At 35.2% G+C, this 25,000-nt stretch overlaps 1 pseudogene; it reads left to right on the plus strand.

Annotated features, from left to right (window-relative positions):
- The first annotated feature begins 491 nt into the window (after window positions 1–491).
- Window positions 492–1,302, plus strand: LOC150106771 (protein ZBED8-like; annotated as a pseudogene).
- The last annotated feature ends 23,698 nt before the right edge of the window (window positions 1,303–25,000 follow it).

Here is a 25,000-nt window from a genome sequence, read left to right on the forward strand (position 1 = left end):
AATAGTTGCTTTATTTTCCAAGGAAACGTACAAAAGTCAAGTTACAGTCCATCGACGTTGAAGTCCGACGACGGGTCTTAACAAGCAAAGTGTTGCCGGAAGCGCACTTTCAAGTGATCGAGATTTTATAAGTACAGTACACATCGGCAGGATGTGTATCGGCAGGAACATGTGCATGTTATGACTTGTTCACTGTATAATACTATAAATACGTGAGACGTATGAAATCAGTTTTAGATTGTTTCTGAATTGTGTAACAAGCAGTTAGCAATTTCATGTAGCGCATAAAAAATTTAGTGCGTGTTCAATACCTAATCGGTACCTTACCTGCATGGATTACACACAAAGCACATTATTGTTGTTCCAATAAAACAGCAAGTTTCACATGAGTATTTTTATATCTTTTCTTTTAAAAATAAGTTGGTTTAGGTACGTGAGAAATTGCATTTTAGCAATTTTGTAAATTTAACTTTTTTTTTACGAATGATATCATGGCTGAACTCAAGAAGAAATGTAAACAATATAATATCGAATATTTTAAATACGGCTTTATTCAGTCGCCTACAAACAAAACATTACCAATGTGCCTGATTTGCCAAAAAGTTTTTTTTCCAATGAATCAATGAAGCCTTCAAGACTAGAAGAACATTTGACAAAAGTTCATGCTGATAAAAAAAGATAAATCTTTATCTTATTTTCAAGCACTTAAAGAAAAATGTTTGAAACAACCAACAGTCCAGATCTGTTTTCAGCAGCATCCAAACTAGATGATGACGGGTTGCGCGCCTCTTACATTTCCTTACTGGTTGCTAAATCGGGAAAAACCGCATAATGTTGGTGAAGAACTAATTCTACCAGCTGTTAGTGAGGTCATACGCACTGTTCTGCACAAGCTCGCCTCTGATATTATCAAGAAAATTCATTTCAGCAATAATACAGTGCAACGAAGAATTGATGAAATAGCCCAGGATGTTGAAGACTTATTACTTGAGTGTTTAGAAATAGCCCAGCTCTCTATACGAGTACAACTTGGTGAGTCTACTTTACCAGGAAATGAAGCCTTATTTTTAGCATATGTACGATATATTCAATGAGAACAAATTTGCCAAGAATTGTTATTTGCTAAAAATTTGCTAACTCACACTAAAGGGGAATCGATATTTCATGCATTAAAAGAGTTTTTTCTAAATAAAAAGAGAATTCCTTCTGAATAATATCTTGTCAGTTGCTACCGATGGTGCTCCAGTGATGATATGGCGCCATCGTGGTTTTATTGCATTTTTCAGAGGCGGTGTCACATAGTGTATTCACTATATACTGTGTGATTCATCATCAACATTTAGTTGCCAAATACCTGAGTGATCGCCTATACAGGTTATTACATTATGTAATTACAGCAGTCAACAAAATCAAAAGTCATTCATTGAATGACAGATTGTTTGGACAACTTTGTATTGAAAACAATGAAGAATTCAATCGCTTGCTGCTCCATACAGAAGTTCGTTGGCTATCAAAGGGTGCCTGTTCGAATCGATTTTATAAACTCTTTGACTCAGTGCTACAGTTTTTAGAAAACAGATTATTCTTTACGAGCCAACTTTGAGTATTTTCAAAAATGACATAGTTTATTTGACCAACTTGTTTAACAAATTTAATGAAACAAATCTACAGCTCTGAGGAGATGAGCTGAATTTAATAAAAACCAAAAGCTGTTATTTCTGCGTTTGTGTTAAAACTTGTCCTGTGAAGATAAAACTTAGGAAGAGCAGAATTCAGCCAGTTTCCAAGTCTATCGGCAGCGTAAAAATTTGACGAAGACGTGCTCAGCTATTATCAGCACTTGGAGGCTCCATTGTGATTTCAACCAACGATTTAAAGATATTCTTGAAATGAAAATGCCCGATTGGGTTTTGGACCCGCTTTCAAGTACAAACACAGAAGAATCTTCGCAATTGCACATAAAATCTTGTTAACGAAACTTACCCATATCGGAATTGGAGGTCGTCTACTCCAGTGGTTTAAAGCATACACGAAAAACAGAAAGCACATCACACGTATAGGATCAGCACACAGTAAAGAGGTACATGTAACCTGTGGAGTACCGCAAGGAGCTGTCCTATCTCCCATTCTATTTAACATATACACACACGACATAAGCCAACTCCCCCTAAAAAGTAAAATCTTCCAGTACGCAGACGACACGGCCATAGTATCCATTCACAACAATGCAAATATCGCTTACAAAAATATGCAACACGACATCAATCAAATCACTAACTGGTTAACTGAAAACGGCATATATATAAACCCTGGAAAAACAAAGCTAATGATATTCAAAAATCCCCAAACCCTGCCCATAGAAACTGAATATCTCACTATCAAACATTTATCCTCCTATACACAAAGTGCAGAACCTAAAATCACAACCATCACACAGGTGAAAACAACACGCTATCTCGGACTCCACTTCGATGCTGATCAAAGTTGGAATAGCCATACAAACTACCTACATACCAAGCTTAGGATAATAGCAAGCAAACTATACAGATTAAAAGACATTGCCCCAACCCACATAAAAATACTAATCTATAAAGCATTATGTGAAAACATTTTAAGATATGCAATCACATCATACGCATTCTGCGCAGACTACAGACTTAACAGGATGCAATGGTTGCAAGATAAAATGATAAAACTGATATTCTGGGAACAACCCACTCTTATGCAGGAAGCACTGACAAAACACAAAATATTTAAGGTGAAACACTTATGCCACTACACAGTCATGTTAAAACACTACTACAGCCCAACATATAGAGTAACCAGAACAACATATCAAATAACAAGACCACAGTCAACAAACTACATAACATATAAGTACAACAATCACACGGCAAAGCCACCCGAAACTTCTACGTACCTGACATGATAAACAAACTGCCGTTCGACAACAGAAACCTAGGAAAATACAGAGAGCTGAAACAGGCACTATATAAATATTATAGCATGCACACACACACACACAAACCTATGACAACCCCCCCTCTCAAAAACTATCACTACAAGAACACAAAGAAACAAACACACCATGTCTAAATCCAACCCTATTTGCACAAAAAAAAAGAAAAAAAGAAAAAAAAAGTTAAACTGTAATAGCAGTCGAAGTCTTCCAAGCACGTACCAACAAACAGTAAAATCAACACCTGGCTTGTAACCAGTATAGGAACACAACCATGAAACCACCACCCTCTGTCATCTATTATCTTCCTCAGATAAGCTCTGCTAAGCTTCGAGGAAGAAAATTACTAACTTGCAAGTATCTGTTATACACACTTGTAATGAGTTATAAATATTATATATATATATATATATATAATTATTACAGCATCTATGTATGCAATTCATCTGAGACATAAAAAAATAATAATAATAAATAAATAAATAAATTATTATTATTATTATTATTATTATAATTATGTATATTCTAAATTCAAAAACTCTGTATAATCCTTACTGTAAATATTGTAAATATTATTATTGTATGTAATTTATACCGAGACATAATAAAATGTTTAAAAATTATTATTATTATTATTATTATTATTATTAAATAATATTTACTTGTTTCTACAATACGAAGAATTGAAACTACAATACGAAGTTTTTAAACCAACAACAACATAAACAAGACCTTGTCATAAACGGTCTTCCAGAAACTGAATCTCAGAGACGTAGTTTTAAAGTTAGGCCATGCAATTGACATCCCCCTACAGCATAATGATATTCAGACCATAAATCGGATTCCCAGGAAGAACAAAAAACAAAGCTTTCCACCACCCGCACCGGTAATAATCCGTCTGACAAGCAAGGCTACAAGCGACAATCTCATAAAAGCCAGCAGACTGAAAAAAACAGTTGTCAAGGATTTAAATGCATCGCAAGACAATACACCAATCTTTCTCTCTGAGTATTTAACACCTTTCAATCAGAATCTTTTGAACCAAGCAAGAAAAGAAAAAAAAAAACAGAAAAAAAGTATCCATTTTTATGGATCAAAGAGAGCAAAATATTCTTGAGAAAGTCACAGACTTCAAAGTCTATACAAATAAAAAGCTCGGAAGATATAGACAGGTTGCCAGAGTGAAACAAAAGACTCTAACTTAGTTCAATAAGAAGATCTCAACACAACAAAAGTGAATGTGAACCATCAGATAGATGTAATTTCACCAGAATACATCTTATACAACAACATTAAACTCACACTGGAGGAAATATATAAGAAAGCTACAAATAAAGTCGGAATTCGTTCAAAAACAACACAAAAATCCTTGGATAACACAAAACTTAATCCGAGAAATACACAGAAAGGACGCTTTATGGAAAGAATTGAAGCGATATCCAAATAACACAGCTTTAAAAACTGAATATAAGATAACAAGGAATCGTCTTACAACACAAATCACTACAGAGACAAAATAACCTCTGCACAAAACAACTTGAAACAAACCTGGCATCTGATCAATGAGATGCGAGATTGTGTTCCCAACACCACCGTCTCCGAAACCATAAAACACAGCTTCATGAAAGACGCAAAACCTATCCACCAACTAGCAAATGACTTTAACCAATACTTTGCAGACTCCATCCAAGAACTGCACAGAAATATTCCCCTAATCACAAAACGTGACCCTCCACTTGGACCACAATCAAAACAGACATTATGGTTCCCAACCATAAAAGAAGCAGAACTTCTCTCTGCAATACATAAAATCAAACCAAACAAAGGCCCAGGAATTGATGGTATAAGACCTAAATATATAAAGCAACATGCAACTAGTTTAAGTCCTATCCTACTAAAATTAATAAATAAAATATTTAAAACAGGACAGATGCCAAGTATGCTAAAGACCGCCATAATCACACCCATATACAAACATGGCAAAAGAAATTTAATCAACAATTACAGACCCATAGCAACATTACCGATTATCAATCAAATTATGGAGCGGATCACACTGAAGAAACTCACAGCATGCACAGAGACCTTTCATATTATCCCCAAAACACAATATGGTTTTCAGAAAAATAAGGGGACAACATCTCTCTTGGAAGACTTCGCAGACGTAATTAATACCGCCTTAGACAAAAACAAAATTGCCATGGTAGTCTTTATTGATCTAACTAAAGCATTCGATACACTCACACATCAAACCTTGTTAGAAAAGTTGAGGCATGTTGGAATAGACGGGCCTCTGCACAGGTGGTTTACAAACTACCTCCAGTAACCTGTGGGGTACCACAGGGAGCTGTACTCTCCCCAACTCTATCCAACATTTACACGCACGATATTAATCAGCTACCACTCAAAGGTAAGATATTCCAATACTCAGACGATACAGCAATAATATCCATCCATATTAACGCAAACATGACCCAAACAAATATGCAACATGACATAAATCTGAACATAGACTGGCTCACGAAAAACTCCATACACCTAAACTCAGAAAAGACAAAATTGATGATATTCAGAAATCCACTGACACGACCAGTTGATAACAAATATATAACCATCCAACATCCACTTTCCAACATAAAAAAACACACAGAACAGCAAAACCACTACAATCACTCAGGTTGAAACAATACGATACCTTGGAATTTACTTCGATGCAGATATGAACTGGAATAGCCACATAAACCATCTACACAACAAACTCCGAACAATAAGTGGCAAACTCTACAGGTTAAAAGACATAGTTCCCATACGCCTAAAAACACTAATATACAAAGCACTATGCCAAAATATACTAAGATACGCTATAACAACGTATGCTTTCTGTGCACCCTACAAATTAAATAGATTAATGTCGCTACAGTACAAAATGATAAAACTGATATTTTGGGAACAAAGAGAAAATTACGACTTTATAAACATTGCAATGGCAGAACACAAAATACTGACAGCAAAACATTTATGTCACTATGCAGCTTTGCTAAAACGTTATTTCGATGCCAACTACAGGACAGTCAGAAATACATACCGTACAACAAGATCTCAGACAACTAATTATATCACATATAAATACAATAATTACTACGGAAAGGCCACGAGAAACTTCTACATCCCAGACATGATAAACAAATTACCTTTTGAATACAGAAACCTTACAAACTTCAATAGCCTGAAAAGAGCTCTAAGGACATACTATGAACAAGAAACACGCACCCAAAATACCATACAAACTTAATGAAACAATATATTCGTTCAGGCTTCCAGTTCAGCGACCCATCAATACATTCCTAGTTATTGTGCGTGTGTGTGTGTGGGGGGGGGGGGTGCGTGCGTGCGTGCAAATTTCTCAATCATAGATTTCGTAGCTTCCCAACACAGCAAAAAAAAACAATAAATAATAACCAACTGTTGTCATCCTCAGATAAGCTTACATACACGCTTCGAGGATGAAAGCAGAGAAATTAGTTCTCATCCAAGATGTATCATATGTAACCAAGTGCATGCAATGTACATATCACATGCAAACCAATGTATGTAATGTAAGTATCATATGTAAACAAATGTAAGTAATGTATCATATGTAAACAAATGTAAGTAATGTATCATATGTAAACAAATGTATGTAATGTAAGTATCATAAACAAATGCATGTAATGTAAGTATCATATGTAAACAAATGTAAGTAATGTATCATGTGTAATCAAATGTATGTAATAACTGTAACAAAAGTATGCAATATAGAGTGATTATATCCATTGATATTGTATATATAGAGTGTAATATTGCAAAGAAACATATGTAATAATGATCATTATGAATATTATAATAAACCAGTTGTAAACAGTTATTGTTATTATTATTATTTAAAAAACTTTATGTACGAGAAAGTATTTGTTATGCATAATTGTGTTTCTATAATGTATGTAATTTATCTGAGAAATAATAAAAATGTTTAAAAATATAAAAAATATATATATATATATATATATATCTTCTGTACTAAAACGAAAATATAATATGTGAAAAGTCTAAATGTAAATAGCTTATGATAAAGATGATTTTATGATTTTATTAGCTTATGATTTTATTTGACTTTGTCAAATAAAAAAAAGAAAGAAATATATATATAATAAAATGTAAAATGCAGCAACTGTGAACTATATTTGCAAACGATTACTGTGATCGTTATTATTCTGTTACATGAATTCCACGTTATGCAATTATAAAGATATTAAGAGTGAAAAGTGTAACGTAAGAAATTATAGCACAGTTGCCTAAATATTATGAAATATATGTCATTCTTTGTGAGGTAATGATAAGTGGAAGTAAAGTGATGTACCCGAATTGTACACATGGTTAGAACGAAGTTGTAAAATTGTAAAGTTTCATTGTTCATTGCTGCTGTCGATTTTTTTAATTTTAATTATTATTGTATAAAGTGAAATGAATGCCATTATCTATTATATGTTAATAAAAAGTAATTGTTAGTGTGAATTGTGAACAAAAACTAATTCTAAAATTAAAACGTAAATGACAAAATGCAAAAATGGCTGTTTAACTGTTTTAATGTAAAACTGTAACTGTAAAGTGTTTTTGTTAAGATTGCTATTCATTTTAACATTAAGTTTAGTATTACATTGTCCTAAACATAATAGTTTTAATAACACTTTGTGAATGAAGGAACCGCGGTCAATCGAAAGACGTTATTTTAAAGAAATAATTATAAATATTTAAACAACAATGTCGATGCATTTTGTTCTGAATCCCCCATCTTGTATACATAGAGCGCAAAAATTGTGCATTCAATTCAGAAAAGTAAATCTTTTACCCAAAGATTTTTTGGGTAAAAGATTTACCCAAAAATTTTCTTCCTTTTTTAAACAAAAAGGAAGAAAATGTTTGATAATGCGTAATGCTTAGTCTTTGTAATTTGTAGATAATGAAAATAAAATTTTCTTAGATTAAAGAAAAAGCTAGATATTAAAAATAAAAATAAATATTAATTATAATGTGAAAAATAATTTTAAAAGAAAATATTTTAAAACTGTTGTAAATAAATATAGAAAATCTTAAAAAAACCAAAAATAATAATCTATAATTTATAGATTTATAGCCTCCCTCGAGGAGTTCTTCACTTCCGGATTTTTCTCGATCGACTGACTCACTCCCGTGTGGTGGCCGGGATAAGAATAGTCCCAATGTAGCTCATGCATGTCGTACGAGGCAACTAAAATGGCTACCCAGGGAGGGTAATGGATTGTAATGCTGTAGTCAATGAAGTTCTAACTGAGGCTCGGCTATTGCTGTTACCTTCCTGCTATGATCAGAGCTTTCATTCAATAGCTCAATAACACCTTATCCTTACACTGTCCTCTACAGATAACGGGGAAGATGAAAAGCATTCTTGCTTCGACCATTTAAGCCAGTCCTTATAAGGACTATATAAGGTCCTTCACTTCCTGGAAGTCTCAGATAATAACAATTCATTTTATTTTCTTATTTATTTATTTATTTTTAACTGTAATAACATTTTATTTATCATCATACAGGATATTTAACATATACACAATAAAGCATACTATTAAATTTTCTGTTCAGTACAAAATGTAGAGTACAGTGATTTTTTTAAAATATAAATGTACATTTTTTTTAGTATCAATATCATAGCTTATTATTATACAGCCTATTTACATATACACAATTAATAATAATAATAATAATAATAATAATAATAATAATAATAATAATAATAATAATAATAATAATAATAATAATTGTTTCTTTGGGAGGCATTTCTGATTTCTTCCTCGAAGCTTTGCAGCTTATCTGAGGAAGATAAGCTGCAAAGATGGCGATGATTTCTTGGTTATGTTTCTATACTGGTCGCAAGCCAGATGTTGATTTTACTGTTTGTAGGTGGAAGACTACAACTGCTTTTACAGAGGTCAACTTTTTTTTTTTTTTTTTTTTGCAAGTAGGGTTGGATTTGGACATGGTGTGTTTGTGTCCTCGTAATGTTGTTTTTTGAGAGTGGATTTTTCATAGTTTTTTTTTGTGTGTGTGGGGGGGGGGAGAGAGAGAGAGAGGGAGAAACAGGAATTTTTCTAAATTTCATTCTCGCTATAATATTCATTTAGCGCCTGTTTCAGCTCTCTGAAATAATAATAATAATAATAATAATAATAATAATAATAATAATAATAATAATAATAATAATAATAATAATAATAATAATAATAATAAATTTATAGAACTTATATACAAAGCAAAAAATCCTAAGAAATAAAAAACCTTCAGCCCACCTAGAGGTTAAAGATGGAAAGGTATAGTGATATTTCTAACTAGAAATAAATAAAGGTGAAAACAAACATATTAATGTTTGTTTTCACCTTTATATATTGATGTGTGATGATGGTGACGACGTCGGTCTGTTGCATTCCACTGACGGGCAAAGGTCTCTCCTAAATTTCTTCGCTCATCTCCCTCTCTCTGACGGACTACTACCCTCATCCAGTTTTTGCTGCCATAGCTATGATCTGATTCATCCACTTCATCCCCCCCTCTCTCTGAGAATATTGCAATAAGGAGTGTCCATTCTGTCATCTTTTATCCTGGCTACTTGACCAGACCGGTTCCACTTTAACTGTTTGCATTTTTTACCTCCCTGTTTTTATTTATTTATTTATTTTTAATAATTTTCAAAACACTTCTCGCCATAGTTCATTGGCATACTTTACGTTTTTGCTTGTTTTTTGTCGAAAAATGAAGAACACTAAATTTTTGGACATCGCATGTCGATGTGAGAAATCAAATATAGACTCGAAGAAAAACCTCTTAATAGAGATGAGCAAATCATCCTTCATCCACTGGCTCATTCATCAATCATTACTCCATGCTTTGGGTGTTCTGGAATGTATTATAGTTATCACCTGTTGTTCAATAATATTATTTGTTCCGGATAGGTGTACTCTGGCACGGATTCAGTATTGATGCCATCATAAGAATTTTTGAGCAATATATTACTCAACAATTCCTCTCATGATATCCTATCATCGTACTCTTCCGATCGCAAATCATGACTAACATCACGATTTTTGTATTGTAAAATTCAAGTCCCAAAAGGTTACTTTGTGTTGTTCAATTCTTTTATCATCTCCATCAAACTTTCGATAATTTGGTTTATGGTATGCAAATTTGTATATTAAAAAAAAGAATCTAAACCTTGCTTGCTCAAGTGCAGGTTTTCTTCTAGTTGGCCAGAGATTCTGTTTTGAATAAACAAATGTTGAACAATTTATAGAATTATGGGAAATAATACTGATTGGGAGATAGTCGTTCAGATCTGATTTATAATTTTTGTAATTTTTCCGAGAATTCGTCCCTGGTTAGTGGCTGAAAGGATTATCCTCGATTTTAGTCAATTAACCTGAGATGAATTCACTAATAATAATATTGTAGTTCACCACAATAGGCAATAAACAATGCTTTTCGTCCAAATTTCGAGGGTTCGACATTTATTTTATCTTCATCACGAGTATTCCCATTTTTCATCGAGTACGTACATTCTCAATTTCCGTGCGTTGCTGATTAGATGGTTTCTGTATTATTCATTATCAGACATGCGGTGGCAGAATGAATTGGCTGGAGTTAGAATTCAGTTTCTTTTGGAAATTACCTTTTATTTTTAAGATTTCTTTGTTGCTTTTGAATTCTCTCTTTTTATTCCTTAGTTGGTTGGTTGGGCATCTCTTGCCAGTAGACATCCCCTCTTTTGCCTTTTTCAAGCCAATATTATTTTCCAAGCCATACCTTATTATTAACGTACGGTTAGCATTCATCGTGTTCGTTATGATTTCTCTTTAAAATCAAGTTCAGATATAATAAAAATCACATTATGTTCAGCATATTTACTTTTATTCCTTGGTTCATTCTTAAGTATCTTCGATACTTTTTCCCTTGAGTTCTTTTTAAAGATTGTTCACTTCAGATCCTAAATGCTATCTCTATTAGTAGAGTACGCTGTTTTCTCAGAAATATTTTATGGTTCTTTTTTTAGATGAGTCTTGTATGCATTAATATTATTCTGAATTACTTGAGGTTCAGATTTTTTCCTGAACCATTTATTTCTGTTTCTGTTAAGGCAGATTTGACTTGCTCCATCTAACTATTTTTTGATAAGTATTGAGTTAAATTTATTCGTCATCTGTCTTCTGGACAGTCATTTTTCGAACTGGTATGTAATATATTTCAACTTTTTCTCTTGAAGATGGATTGTCACTGTCAGAGATTTAGAGCAACCGAACTGATTTTTCTTCTTTGAGGTTTCGAGATCCAAAGCTATTTTGACCAAAATGGAATCTTTTTGCCCATTGGGGCATTGAAATAACCACTACTTGACCCCGATCACCTTCATAAAGAAATTAGAGAGAAAATCAAAGAGAAAAACTGCTGCCACATGTAAAAAATGTAATGACTACGCAGAAATAAAAAAAACAACAACTCTGCTATTAGATTTAAAATTTTAAGGAAATAATTTTAATCCGAATGAGACTTGAGGAATTAGAACTCATGAGTTGGAGACTAGGTAGATATTGCAATGCAAAACGAAAGTGATGGGGGATAGAAACACTATTTACTAAATTTCCAAAAATATGAAAATAAAAGAAAAACAATAAATACTAAACACTTAAATGATCAAAAGAATTCGATCCATCTTGAAAAATATAAATAAAAATCTAAAAATATTGCTTCTTCATTTTCTCCTCCACATTTTTGAAAAAAAATGCGGTATTAGTGTAAAGCTAATGCGAGCTATAGAAATTTTCGTAGACTAATTTTGTTTTTCTCCCAACAAATGTTAATTCTGTAATATTTTACCAGAGAAATATTATCAAGTGGTGACAAATGTATGTGGATGTCATACATTTTCAAATTTTTTGAGTGATTCAGGCGATGTTTAAGTAAAGCCAACTGTAAAAATTAGGACTATCCCTAGACCACTCCATAGTAGTGGCCGAAAGACCGTCCAACTCAGCGTTAGCACCACTCAGTGACGAGCTTCCCCACCACCGCTCATATTTCAGGGAAAAGCATCCACCGACAAAGCCCCTCACGGGGCCGTGCCGGAGGACACCTACCCCGGGGACTGAAAATATATGTATATGTATGTATGCAATCCCATCGCAGCCACCCCCCTCACCTGGAGCGAAATTTTCCGGAAGAAATCTGAGAGAGCAACGAAACTAATTAGATCTCTTATGCCAACGCTAACGCACTTTTAGTCGTTAGCAACTCAAATGTTACAGCAAGTAATGAACAATAAACATTATATTAAAAACATAATGGTGTCAATATTTTACATTCTAAAACTAAAGTAATTATGGAGAAATAAAAATAAAATTGTATTTTAAATATCTATATAAAGGATACCATATAATTTTTAAGATTTAAAATTATTTTTCTAAACGAAAGTTTTAAAACAAATCTGTTATTCAAGTTTTAAGTACAAGCGAACAACTAACAAGGTCTTAACAACAGATCTAATAGATTTTGAAATGTTCACAGTCTGGAAGCCTAAAAGATTTCATTGAAAAGAAATTCCACTTATCGCGAGGTTAATTATAGTTTAATTAGAAAAGGATTACAGAGCATTAAATGGTCGTTGGATGTCTATCTTCTAGGAAGGGCTTAATGTTGGATAAAGTTTTCTAATCTAGAACTGTGATAAAAATTGAATTTGACTTGAGGTGTTTTAACAAAAATTGAAAATAAGCAGACAGGAAATACATCAGGTCAGCTAACCACGTGACTAATGCTGCATCAAGGATCAGCTGGGTGATGTGAACATTTCAATGCGACCCAGCCCCCCCCCCACACACACACACGCTCACTCAGTCTGACAGCTCTTTCTCATACAATCCAGTTGTTGCTCTTCTCTCATAGCCTCGCACTCAGTGGTTGGCGCGCGAAAGCGGTCAATACTACACTCCTGGAGCACACATTCAGCACCGAGGCAAGAAAGGCAGGAAGACCGATTGGGCGCTGTGATCATAGGGGTGTTGTGCCACATTGTTCGAACTGGGAGAGAGAGAGAGAGAGAGAGAGGGCATCTCCTAAACGGAACATGTTTGGAAATAAGAAGAAAGGTAAGTCCCATTTCTTGTTGTTTAGAAACGAACATAAGGTAGATGACACCTGTTTGATTTGGCCACCAGCTAATGCACGTGTGGAGATAAATCCGCAACGAAGAAGGAGACGGGAGATCTAAAGACTGGGTTCGCCTTATGGATGTGAACCAATTCATAGAAATTCGTATTATCAGTGGATGCTGAAGGATTCCGCTGTTGTTTGTAAACATTTCACATTTCCTTATGGCGTTGTCACTCCCTTCTGTCAATGTGGGTGTTCTCCGCCATTTCCAGGGACAAGTAATGTCTCATAGCAAGTAAGCAGCGCCCATTCTCAGATGGTATACACATTAAGGGACATTTGTGCTACCCTAAGAATACTTTCCGGTGTATAAATCATTAGGCAGTAATAGCTAGTGACTACAGGAACAGTATTTGACTGTTAATTTCCTTTTTTAATATGTAAATATTTTAAGTATTTTGAGATATACATATCGCTGCAATCTTCAGCTATTTGTGAATAACATTCATTGTTAGTCATTTCGAAGCCATTTTTGTTTTATTGATGTACGTAATAGGATTTAGTTTACAGTAAATAATTTTCTATTTGTAGTTGTTAGATTAGTGCACAGATAAACTCTTTAATCGGATATTTTGGGGAGAGTTTCGCTCTCTGCTAGGAAAGCAAGAAGGGATTTTATATCTAGTGTCACAAAAAAGTCGAGGCGCTTTCTTAGAAAACGTCTCGACTTTTTCTGAATGTTTCAGAGAAGAATCATGATATTTAAATCTAATTTAAGATTCATAACATCTGTCATTTAAATATTCAACAAATATTTTTTTGAATGATTGGTGCTCATTGGCTAACTGCTGAGTGCCGATAGAATCCAGCTGATTTATTTTACGATTTCAAAAGAAGGTAATGCACATTATTAATTTTAATTATAAACGTTATCAAAATAAAATACATTTAGCTGGACATTTTAAAAAAGCAAAACGGTGTGTTGACATTTAAAACATTGTGACGTGATATTCAAGAAAAAAGGACGGATTTGAGCTGTGTGATATTTTGTCCCAGCGAAAAAGAATTCCAAAAGTCTCCAGTCAAGCATGGCATCACTTAAGAACGCCATAAGAAATACTCTCTTATGTCTGTCCTCTGCATATGATCTTTTTTTGTTCTTTTCAGTTAAACGGTTTAGAAAAAGACCTAGAAAATCTTTAGACAATAAAAGATTATATTTCTGTTTATTGGTTTAAGATGTGTAATATAATGCTTCCGTACAATAAATAGTTTGCCAGTCGAATTCAACGATGTCCTTTGGCTGTAAACCGTTAGGTTCGAATTCTGTCTAGGACACGAAGATCCTTTATCAGGCATTTTCAACAGAAGGTGAATTATTTGGTCTCATACGGAGGTCGAACTGGTTGAAAGCTACCAATGTGGTGATCAGGAATGACACTTCGCACAATGGTATTCGTACTGAGTCGAATTCGCCAGGGACAGCACCTATCAGCTTCGTCATGACTGTCTGTTTGTCAGTCTGTCCTGCATAATACAGCTCGAGAGGGGAGAAGTGATTTGGATAAATCTTAATATTTTATATTTCGAAGGAAAATTATCGGTCGATTTTAATTTTCGTTAAAATCCATCTACTGTATAGTGATACATTTTAAGTGAAATATTACCTGCACGAGTGATCGATGTATGAAATTACCTTCAGTACCGATTATTTTAATCTCTCTCTCTCTCTCTCTCTCAATACAATAATCACGCTCATTGAATGTAATGTAACACTCATTTTTTTCACTCTTTTGTTTATTAAGTGACACCCGTTAAATGCGTCTGCAAATCATGTTGAAAGTGCTCTTCTGATAGAAATAATTCTACTGATATGTTTTCAATAGAAATACTGTCCATCAGCACCCATCCTTTTATTTTTCTTCTCCAAAAGATTACTTGAAACCAATTTCAGTAGTTACATTTTACTACCTTTCATAGCCGCCATTTCCACTGATGGATCTGTCAACTCGTGAAGCACATTTAGAAAACTGAAATCACAGTGGCTTAAAATATGGTGTGCAGAAGATTGTTTACGTTTTTACTGAGCGGTAGCCGAAGTTTTTAGAAATAAAAAGTCACAAGAAATTCTGTTTGTAAGATGCCTGAAGTGGGTTTTTTTTAGGGGTTCATTTTTGGTCTCTAGATTAGGGTTTTCACGGTATTTTATTTATCCTGTCCAGAGTACTTAATGGCACGAAGGGTTTACAACCTTTGTGAAAGGCTGAGATTCGCATACAAAATGAATCCCCCGTTTTCTGTCAGCATGTATCTTTTCGCCACCTTCCATATCAGCTTTCTTTCGCCGTGAAAGGTCATCTTGCATTAATATCGTGAATTCTTTATAAAGTTTTATCCACTTTTAGATAAACTGCCATCGCTTAAAAGAGATCACCGTACGTGTTTGACCGAGTTGTACGCCCGTGTTTTAACACAAAATTAATATATCATGTATCAAAACTTAGGGGGAAATGATCACAATTGAAAGTTCGTCTTCTGATTTATACAGTGATTATTCCTCGGATTTTTTATTCCACGATCACCATAAGAACACACACATTTAACAGATACGTTAAATATATGTTGCATCTGCGTATATCCAAAATAATCTAACCAAACCCCCAAAGAAAATTATTAACATTTCTTCGGTATATGATCGGAGATGGTTGTTTTCAATGTTTTCAGTAGATCAAGTTTTTTTTTTTTTTTTTTTTTTTCCTTTCTGAATGTTTGTTGCAACATGAGAAACATCAATCCCACCTTCACTAAAATCAGCAATATTAGCAGCGTATTATTATCAGTTTTAGACCAGGGACTTGACATTTTCGATTTAATGCTTGGACGAAAAGTAGTCTCGTATAAAACCAGCACTGCTTTAGGATATACGTTGCACAAATGACAATGCTGTATTTAGTTAATATCTCAAGTAGATCGACATTGTCTTCATACACTAACTAGAGATGTTCGTGCTTAAAATGTTAATATTTGAAAATCAAACCGGAAAGGGAACTGCATAAAAGTATATCTGAACGTCCAAGTATACCGAAGGGGGGGGGGTAGAATATCTGATTTATGAGAATCTTTTGTGTAACTGACTCCGTCTTTGTATATTAGCGCTACACTACATCAAATCGTACATTTAACAGCATCTCGACGGACATCAAACAGACTACCATAAATTCTAGAATCCTCGAAGTATCTCTCAAGAATAAAATAGCGTGCGAAATGCTATCTATCCCGCTAGTTTATCGCATCATTTGTCCTCTAACGTTTTCTCATCTATTTTTCCTCAGCGGAGCCATCAAGATTAAAATGATTCTAACAATGTTAGGGTAGCTTTTGTGGTTGCATTTTTATTGTCGAAAGTTTAGTTAAATGACCAGCTGTGGTATTGAGCAGCAATAACTTAGCTTTTGCTGGGAAAGCTTTCACTACATTTAGCTCACGTTATCCTGAATTCGGCATGTTGCTTTTGTGTACCGTAGATCTGTGCGTTCACCCATTATTTGCCAAAGTGCATTGTGTTTTCTTTTACCATAAGAAAAGCGATTTAATCTTGGATCGCCAACTATGCAACTTTCTTTGTTTCAATTTATTTCGGTCGAAATCTCTAAAATAAGAATTCTGAATTTAATAATTATAGTATAGGAAAAATGACTCTTTTCAAAAAAAAATGTTTACAGGTTTTCTAACAATTTTTTTTAAATATATTTATAAAAGATTCCTTTTTTAATGCGGCAAATACCGAAGTATAAAATGATCAATTTGTCATATGTAGCAGCTCTAAACTGTCGACATATAAATGCGTTGTTTTTATGAGTGAGTGATGGCAAATCTCTGCTTTGCGTGTAAAATTGAAATTGTGGCGAATGAAAGCTCGAAATAGTGTGGATAGAAATCTTCTTAATGTGCCGAAGAAGAATAAAATAAAATAAAAATATTTATAGAATCTGCAAAGAGCGGGGAGGATCAAGTTTTGAAACATGTTTTACTCATTCTCTGATCATATTTCAAGAATATGCTGGTCTGATAAGAAATAATGCTTTAGAATGTATAGTAACAACTGAAAATAAGTTTTACACTTATATAAATGCGAAAAGTCTAAATTTGATATCTTTTAATCAACTGTATATAAATAATACAGCGATCATGAGTCCCTCTTACGGGATATTAATACATAATAATAATTATACTAGGTGCTTTTGTAGCCTTGCGAAAACAGTGTTTGTATCTACAGTGCTAGGCCACCGGATTAGAACCAATTCGCCAATCGAAGTTATTAATATTATTAATAATATTAATAGGACTGTCATACTACTCATTTATATCGCTCTCACAGAATATTTTAAATAACTTGAAATAGTAGTAAATGATAATGGCTATCAATTCAATGTCAATAAGTGCAATTTACGCACTTGGGCTTGCTGAGATTTTCAACGGCATATTATATTGGCAGGATTCTATTACAAGAAGTTAATTAGGGTAGGGATGTTGGAGTTACAGGGGATAAATAAAGCAAGTTCATAGCTCACATTGCAAAAATTACAAATACAACTGAAAGGAAAATTGCGATGTTGAAAGGCTTTGATATGTAAGGATGTACACATGTAATGTTGTACAGTGAGTTAGCTTTGCATTAGAAGCTCCCCCCCCTCGATTTACACATTCCTCGCGATAATGATGTACCACGTCACTTTAGGCTACTATTAATGGGCACACTTATCCCCTGGGCGTAATCAGTAAACGTTTTCTAGTAATTGAGAAATGTGGCTACGTAAGACAATTTGACCTCGTGCAGACGGTTGGGGCGAGGAGGGCAGGTGCCGATATTTCGGAAACAGGCCGCACTTCTTTTGCTCCCGTATTACTGTATCAAGAGTGTACCAGGACTGGATTAACCATGCGATATCCTGCAGAAGGGCTCACATTAGTTAGCCCACGGGTGGTTAATCGTAAGATGAGCGTCGGGTGTCACGACTGGTATCTCAGCAACGACGTGCAACAGTCACACAGATCACCCACCAGTACAACAGTGGGGCAGTTCGACCAATTTCCACATGCAACATACCTTGCTTCATCTGGGATTTCACATCCGAAGATAGACCGGAAACCAATAAGGATACCCGTGATGAAGGTCAGGCATCGCAAACAACGCCTCTTATGGGCAAGGAACGTCGGCAATGGACCCTCGACAGATGGAAGGAGGTCGTCTAGAGTGATGAGTCCCGTTTTCCTGCTGCACCATGCTGATGGCCGGGTTTGCATTTGGCGTAAACAGCATGAAACCCTAGTCCCTGATTGCACAGTTGGGATTCAAGAGGCCGGTGGAGGTGGAGGTGGTGTTATGGTCTGGGGAGCCTTTTCCTGGAGCACCCTAGTTTTATTCGTTATAATCTCACAAACACTGAGTGGTGAACTTTACTGGGACCTGTTAGCCAGCCATTTCCATCCATATTTGCAGGAGGTCTATCCCGACTACAGTGCCATCTTTTAACATGGCAACACGCACACCTTATCATCAGTTCATACAATTACTAAGTGGTTGGACGATAAAGACAACGAATTTGCCACATTGCCTTGAACCCCCCCCCACATTCTCCTGAGTGTAACCTAATTGAACCTGTGTGTTTTGCTAGAATGGGGTGTGAGAACTACTTATCTTCCTCCATGGAATGAGCTTGAACTGATGGAGTTGATGCAGCGGACATGGGTCGAGTTACACACGGAAGATGTTCGACACTTTGTTGAATCTATTCCGAGGCGTCTGCAAGCCGTGCTTGCACATAGAGGTGGATCAACACGTTATTAGGTTAGCTTTCCTAATGCAAAGCTAACTCATCGTATTATAATTCATCTATAATTTATAATTATTTAAATTTATAATCTGAATTTATATAATTTTAGAATTTTTAGGAAAGTTACCAGTTCCAAAATCATGAGTTCGAAAGAACTTGACTGAAATTGAGTTTTTAGTGAAACAGTTTTAAGTGTCGAGATGGCTGAAATATTTAGCAGCCTTTTTTAACCAATATTACTTTTTTTTTCTTTCTAATTAATCTTTATCAAGTGTGTTATTAATAGCAATTCTTTTTTTTCCCGAATTTGGTTTTCATTCATTTCAAGAATTATCGTTCTGTTTGGAAATAAACCCGCTCTGTGCTACCTCTCGTTTCCATTAGTTTATCTTTCTCTTCCTCAGACATTCCATTATTTGTATAAAACAACTGTGCATTTTCCTTTTTTGCCATTTCCTGTTCGTTGTACCGGAAATAAAAAAAAGAAGAACATCCGCGAAAGAAACTCGCTCTTTGAAGTTCCTCTTACCTTTATAAGCGACTCCCTTTGTACCAGTCCCCGAGCAATATTGATCAGAGTAGAGTCGAATTATGTGCTTGACATCCCACTATCCTTGGCATCTGCCGGCTCTGAAGGGCAACCTGATGGCTACTTCAGCCACACACACACACACACACGAAAAAAAAAAAGCGGAAAGTTTCGTGTGGGAGTTTAAATTCTCTCTTTCGAAAAAGCTAGCTTGAATTTTAAGATGGCTGATTTCGTGATTTGTTTACATCCCTCCCAGAATCGACTATACTAATGAGATACGTTCTGTTTCTACCACATTTATTAACGTTTACTATTTTAACGCCAGCATTCAAAAGCACCTATGACGTCACTCTCTTTAATCCTTTGGTAATTTAACGTGCGCGAGTGCAATAATTAAGTAACACCAAATTAAATATAGTTGTTTGGAGGCGAATTAGGTCGTTCTCCCTTATCTCCGTGCTATTACAGCCCACTGCACTTTCGTAATACTTCTCGAAAATTATTTCATTATCAAACATTGTCTGCGAAACCTATTATAATTCCTTATAAGGACTGGCTTAAAGGGGCGAAGCAAGAATGCTTTTCATCTTCCCCCGTTATCTGTAGAGGACAGTGTAGGGATAAGGTGTGTTATTGAGCTATTAAAGCTCTGATCATGGCAGGAGGGTAACAGCAATAGCCGAGCCTCAGTTAGAACTTCATTGGCTACAGCATTGCCATATGTAAAGGTAAAGCCGTCTCTAAAAATTCGGACGATCCCTAGGCCACTCAATCGTGGGCGAAAGACCGTCCATCTCAGCGTTGGCTCCATTCAGTGATTGCCTTCCACAAACACGCCACCACCACCGAGCAGAACCGCTCAAATTCCGAAGAAAAGCATTCACCGACAAAGCCCCTCAGTGGGCCGTGCCGGAAAACAGTTTCCCCGGAGACCCAAATTGCTCCCTTAAGGCAAAAACCTTAAGAGAGCGTATTCAAAGTCTCGAATCTCTGCGCCCCAGAGGGTAACAGCAACAGACCTCAGTTAAACTTCATTGGTATTGCCATCGATTACCCTAGGAGGAATTTTTCGGCTCTCCTCATCAGCTACGTTCCTCCCCTAAGTTGAATAATAAGATGAAATTATATAAAAATAAATTGGTGTACCTAGGAAATATTAAGAAACTATTAAAGATTTTCAACGAAGTATGTTATTTGAAAAAAATATGATGATAAATATACTTTTCAAATTAATTTCAATCAAGTATTATAGAAATTTTCCTTTTTCTTACGTTTTTGATTAAAATAGCATTTCACACTATTATTCCTTTGTTTGTCTATAGCGAATATATTATTTACTTTCAAGAGCTTTCTTCGATTAGTGAAAAAAAAAGAATGCATTTTATACTATCGAAGAATGAAGTGGTTTGGAAGGAAATATTAAGTAACTTCAATTTTTTGAATTGTATTAAAATTAAATTTTCCGTTTTCAACATCAATTTAAATTGAATTTTTAAAATTATAACAATGTTAATTACCTAATGTGATGATTTCCAAAAATTAAATTATAAATTATAGAGAACTCTTTCAAGATCTTTTTCGTCTTAAAGTTTTTAAAAGAACTGGGAGATGGACTGAGTCCTTGACTCTTTATCCCGTCATCTGAATGAAGAAAATCTGTGTGGATAGGGTGTTATTGAGCTAAAAGCTCTAGTCATGGCTTGACTAGAGCTTTTAGAGCTCTAGTAACGGCAATAGCCGAGCCTCAGTTAAAACTTCATTGGCTACAGCATTGCCCTGGAAGACCTAAAAAGGACTCTTATCCAGTTCGATCTTTTTCGTCCTTATAAGGACTGGCTTAAACGGGCGAAGCAAGAATGCTTTTCATCTTCCCCGTTATCTGTAGAGGACAGTGTCGGGATAAAGTGTTATTGAGCTATTGAAGCTCTGATCATGGCAGGAGGGTAATAGCGATAGCCGAGCCTCAGTTAGAACTTCATTGGCTACAGCATTGCCATCCATTGCCCTCCAAGGGTATTAATCACCGCATCTCACGGTCGATTACCACAGTCCCCATCTTTTTCGTTGAAATAAAAACATTAAATATTTTGTACTGTAGAAGACAAAAATGGTGTACGAAGAATATATTAAGAAACTTCAAAAAGATGGGGACTGTGGTAATCGACCGCATCTCACGGTCGATTACCACAGTCCCCATCTTTTTCGTTTTTAAAAGAACTGGGAGATGGACTGAGTCCTTGACTCTTTATCCCGTCATCTGAAAGAAGAAAATCTGTGTGGATGGAGTGTTATTGAGCTAAAAAGCTCTAGTCATGGCTGGGTAACCGCAATAGCCGAGCCTCAGTTAAAACTTCATTGGCTACAGCATTGCCATTCGTTACCCTGATTAGTAAGTAAAGGGTAAAATCTCAAAAAATCGGACGATCTCTAGGCCACTCCATAGTGGGCGAAAGACCGTCCATATCTCAGCGTTGGTTCCACTCAGTGACGGCCGCCCCGTCCTAGCACCCCGACGGGCTCCCCGACTACTGAGCAGAACCGCTCAAATTCCGAGGAAAATAATTCACCGACAAGAACCCCTCAGCGGGCCTGCCGGAGAACACCTTCCCCGGAGACTCAAAGTGCTCCCTTAAGGCAAAAACCCCAAGGAACCGAACTCAAAAACTCACACCCAGGATAACAGCAACAGCCGAACCTCAGTTTACTTCCTCGGTTCAGCATTGCTAATTGTTACCCTGGAAGTCCTAAAAAGGACTTTCCCATCTTTTTCGTTGAAAAAAAAAAAAAAAAAAAATTGTACTGTAGAAGACAAAAATGGTGTACGAAGAATATATTAAGAAACTTTATTTTCTTTTAAAATAAATGGTTAATTTTATTTAGACTACTAATTATATTATATATTATCGACTTTTTTTTACTTTTATGATTAAAATAGGAATTTTAGACTATTAATTCTTTGTTTCAATTATCGATAGCAGGCACATTATTAATAGCAACTTTTTTCAACCGGTTCTTTTTGCAAAGAACGCTCTTTTTGTAGTTTCATAGGCGTATTTCATTTCTTACTTTCTTTTTGTTTTGTTTTCTATAGAGTGTTTTAGTGTCTATAAAGGGCTATTAGAAGCTCGAACAAATGACTGCATCACTACTATTGAAGATTTTCATTGAACGAATTGAGAGCCGTGCTGCTAATGTTTATGGGATGTGCCAGATCTTTCGGTACAGCGAAGCCTTTTCATCCCCCTAGTAAGACAGATTGCCGCTGTCACTTTCAGAGGCTGCACATCCGATGCTACGACAAGCACTTTATAGCTCTCGGGAGACCGTGTTACACGTCCACCTGTCACCTGCATAGCCACTGGATGAGACTTTTTGGTTGCAACACAAAACATGTTTCTTGTACACCGCCTTGTCTCTCGGCCTACTCTCTGAACGCTTCGAATCCAATAGGTTGGTGACACCGCCGGGATGAAAATGTGATCACAGAGAGATAAAGTTTCTGTTTTTCTTCCCAATTTTAGGGTTGACAGGTGGTCACAGAGACTCAGACTTCATATGATAACTTAGGCAGTTGAATCCTATGGGAAATTCCGGGACTTTAAGATGGGATTAAGATCTGTAGGATTTGGAACAGCAGTGAAACATTGTATTAATCATTTGAGTCCATTAAAATGATGATCATGCACTTCCTGTTGCATTATGAATGGACCAACCACTAAAACAGATTGGATTCTTTGGGTTATGTGTATAGTAATGAAATGCCACATGAGGATTTATCATCTCGAAGTTCCAACATCATAGAGAACACAAGACTAGCATAGGTACCCTACTGGACTTTTCATCACCTGGAATGTCATGAATGAGGTACGAACCCAAACACCTAATCATAAATTAATGATTACAGCGGAGCCTGCGAACTGCGAAGGGATTCCAAACCATTTTCTGGAGCGAGTGTTCTCTCTGTTTACATTTTTTTCCACTCAGAAAAGGTTGTAACTCTATGGTACATTAATACAGTGAAGGGGCTAAGCATTTTTTTATTATAAATTTTATACTTTTTGTGCTTATATTGATTTTTTAGATAATTCGCAACCGCTAATCTAGAAATAAAAATGGGATCATTTTTCAGTTTTCCAATAACGAGATCATTGTCTCACACTAGCGATGAGATCCATTTACTACCTAAAACTCGACGTAGTTTTTTTTTTTTTTTGAAAAAAAAAACACTTCAGAGCTACTATAGAATATCAGAAGCTGTCTAGACATTGACATATGTTCTGTCCATAAGCACAACAACTTTATTTTCTGAGAGTATAATTATTAAGACAGTCTGTCAAGGAACGACAGACTGTCTTAGGCGAGCTCGTAAAATTATAGAATCCTTTTTTCTTTGAGTCTATCTCTTTCTTCCTCTTTATTAGCATCCTTTGTAGCTCCTCTTTCTTTCATCGATAAAAAAGTGAGCTATACGTTTTGAGAAAAACCAGAAGGAGATTTACTATTTGAGTATCAGAATCCATACGAATGGTTTATTGAGTACAAAGAGTATTTCTGACATAACTCATTTCTTTCATTTCCATCCTCCCTGTTTCTTTTGTATGCTTAGGTTTTCTGCATAAAACATGCATGAGTCACCATGTGCATGTTTACATTTTCGGCCAACACTGTGTAGCAGCTACTATAGAAAATCAGAAGCTGTCTCGACATTGACATATTTTCTGTCCATAAGGACACCAACTTCGCAATGCTTGTCGCGTTGCGAAGTTGGTGGATTTTTTTTTATTTTTGTAAGTTTTATTATTATAAGTTTTTGATTTTCGAGCACGGAATCATAATAAAAGAAGAAAATGGCGTCTGTTGTTCAAGTGATTTTAAATGTTGTGAATTTTTGCTATTATTATGAAATTTAATTATTTTGAAAACATAAATAGTCTCTTTTGAACATAAAAAATTCTCTGTTCATTTTGGCATTCTACACATAGACTTCCTAACCAACAGGCAAAGACGTTCCCTTATTAATCAAGAATTCTCGTATCGAAATATTTTCGATGTATTCAAAACTTCATTTAAGACTGATACAGTATCATGCATGCTAGCGAGTTTATGATTGGTCCAATAGCAAGACATTATTTCATGAACGCATGCATTCCCTGAGAGGCCATTAATTAACAGGCTATGATCTCGGGCACAAAGTGAATTAATTACCCTCATATAAGCCTGCAATTCCGCTTCTGAATAATTAAATAGCCTCTAAATGTGTTCAGAGAAATCTCTAAGCAAATTAGTAAAGCCTATACACGGTTTGTTTAGCTAACTCCACTGAAATGCCAAAAGAAAAATAAAACAGTGTATAGCGTGATGTATCGCAAATCCAACATTCTTTGGCAGGTGGAAACTTAATGCTGATGATGTAGGTTGACGTTAGAGTTTAATTTTCGTAAATTCTTTGCATTATTTCTTTCGAAAATA

The sequence above is a fragment of the Typopeltis vanoorti genome, chromosome 5, assembly GCF_054136105.1.
Source record: "Typopeltis vanoorti isolate ZY-2024b chromosome 5, IOZ_Tvanoo_1.0, whole genome shotgun sequence".
NCBI lineage: Eukaryota > Metazoa > Arthropoda > Arachnida > Uropygi > Thelyphonidae > Typopeltis > Typopeltis vanoorti.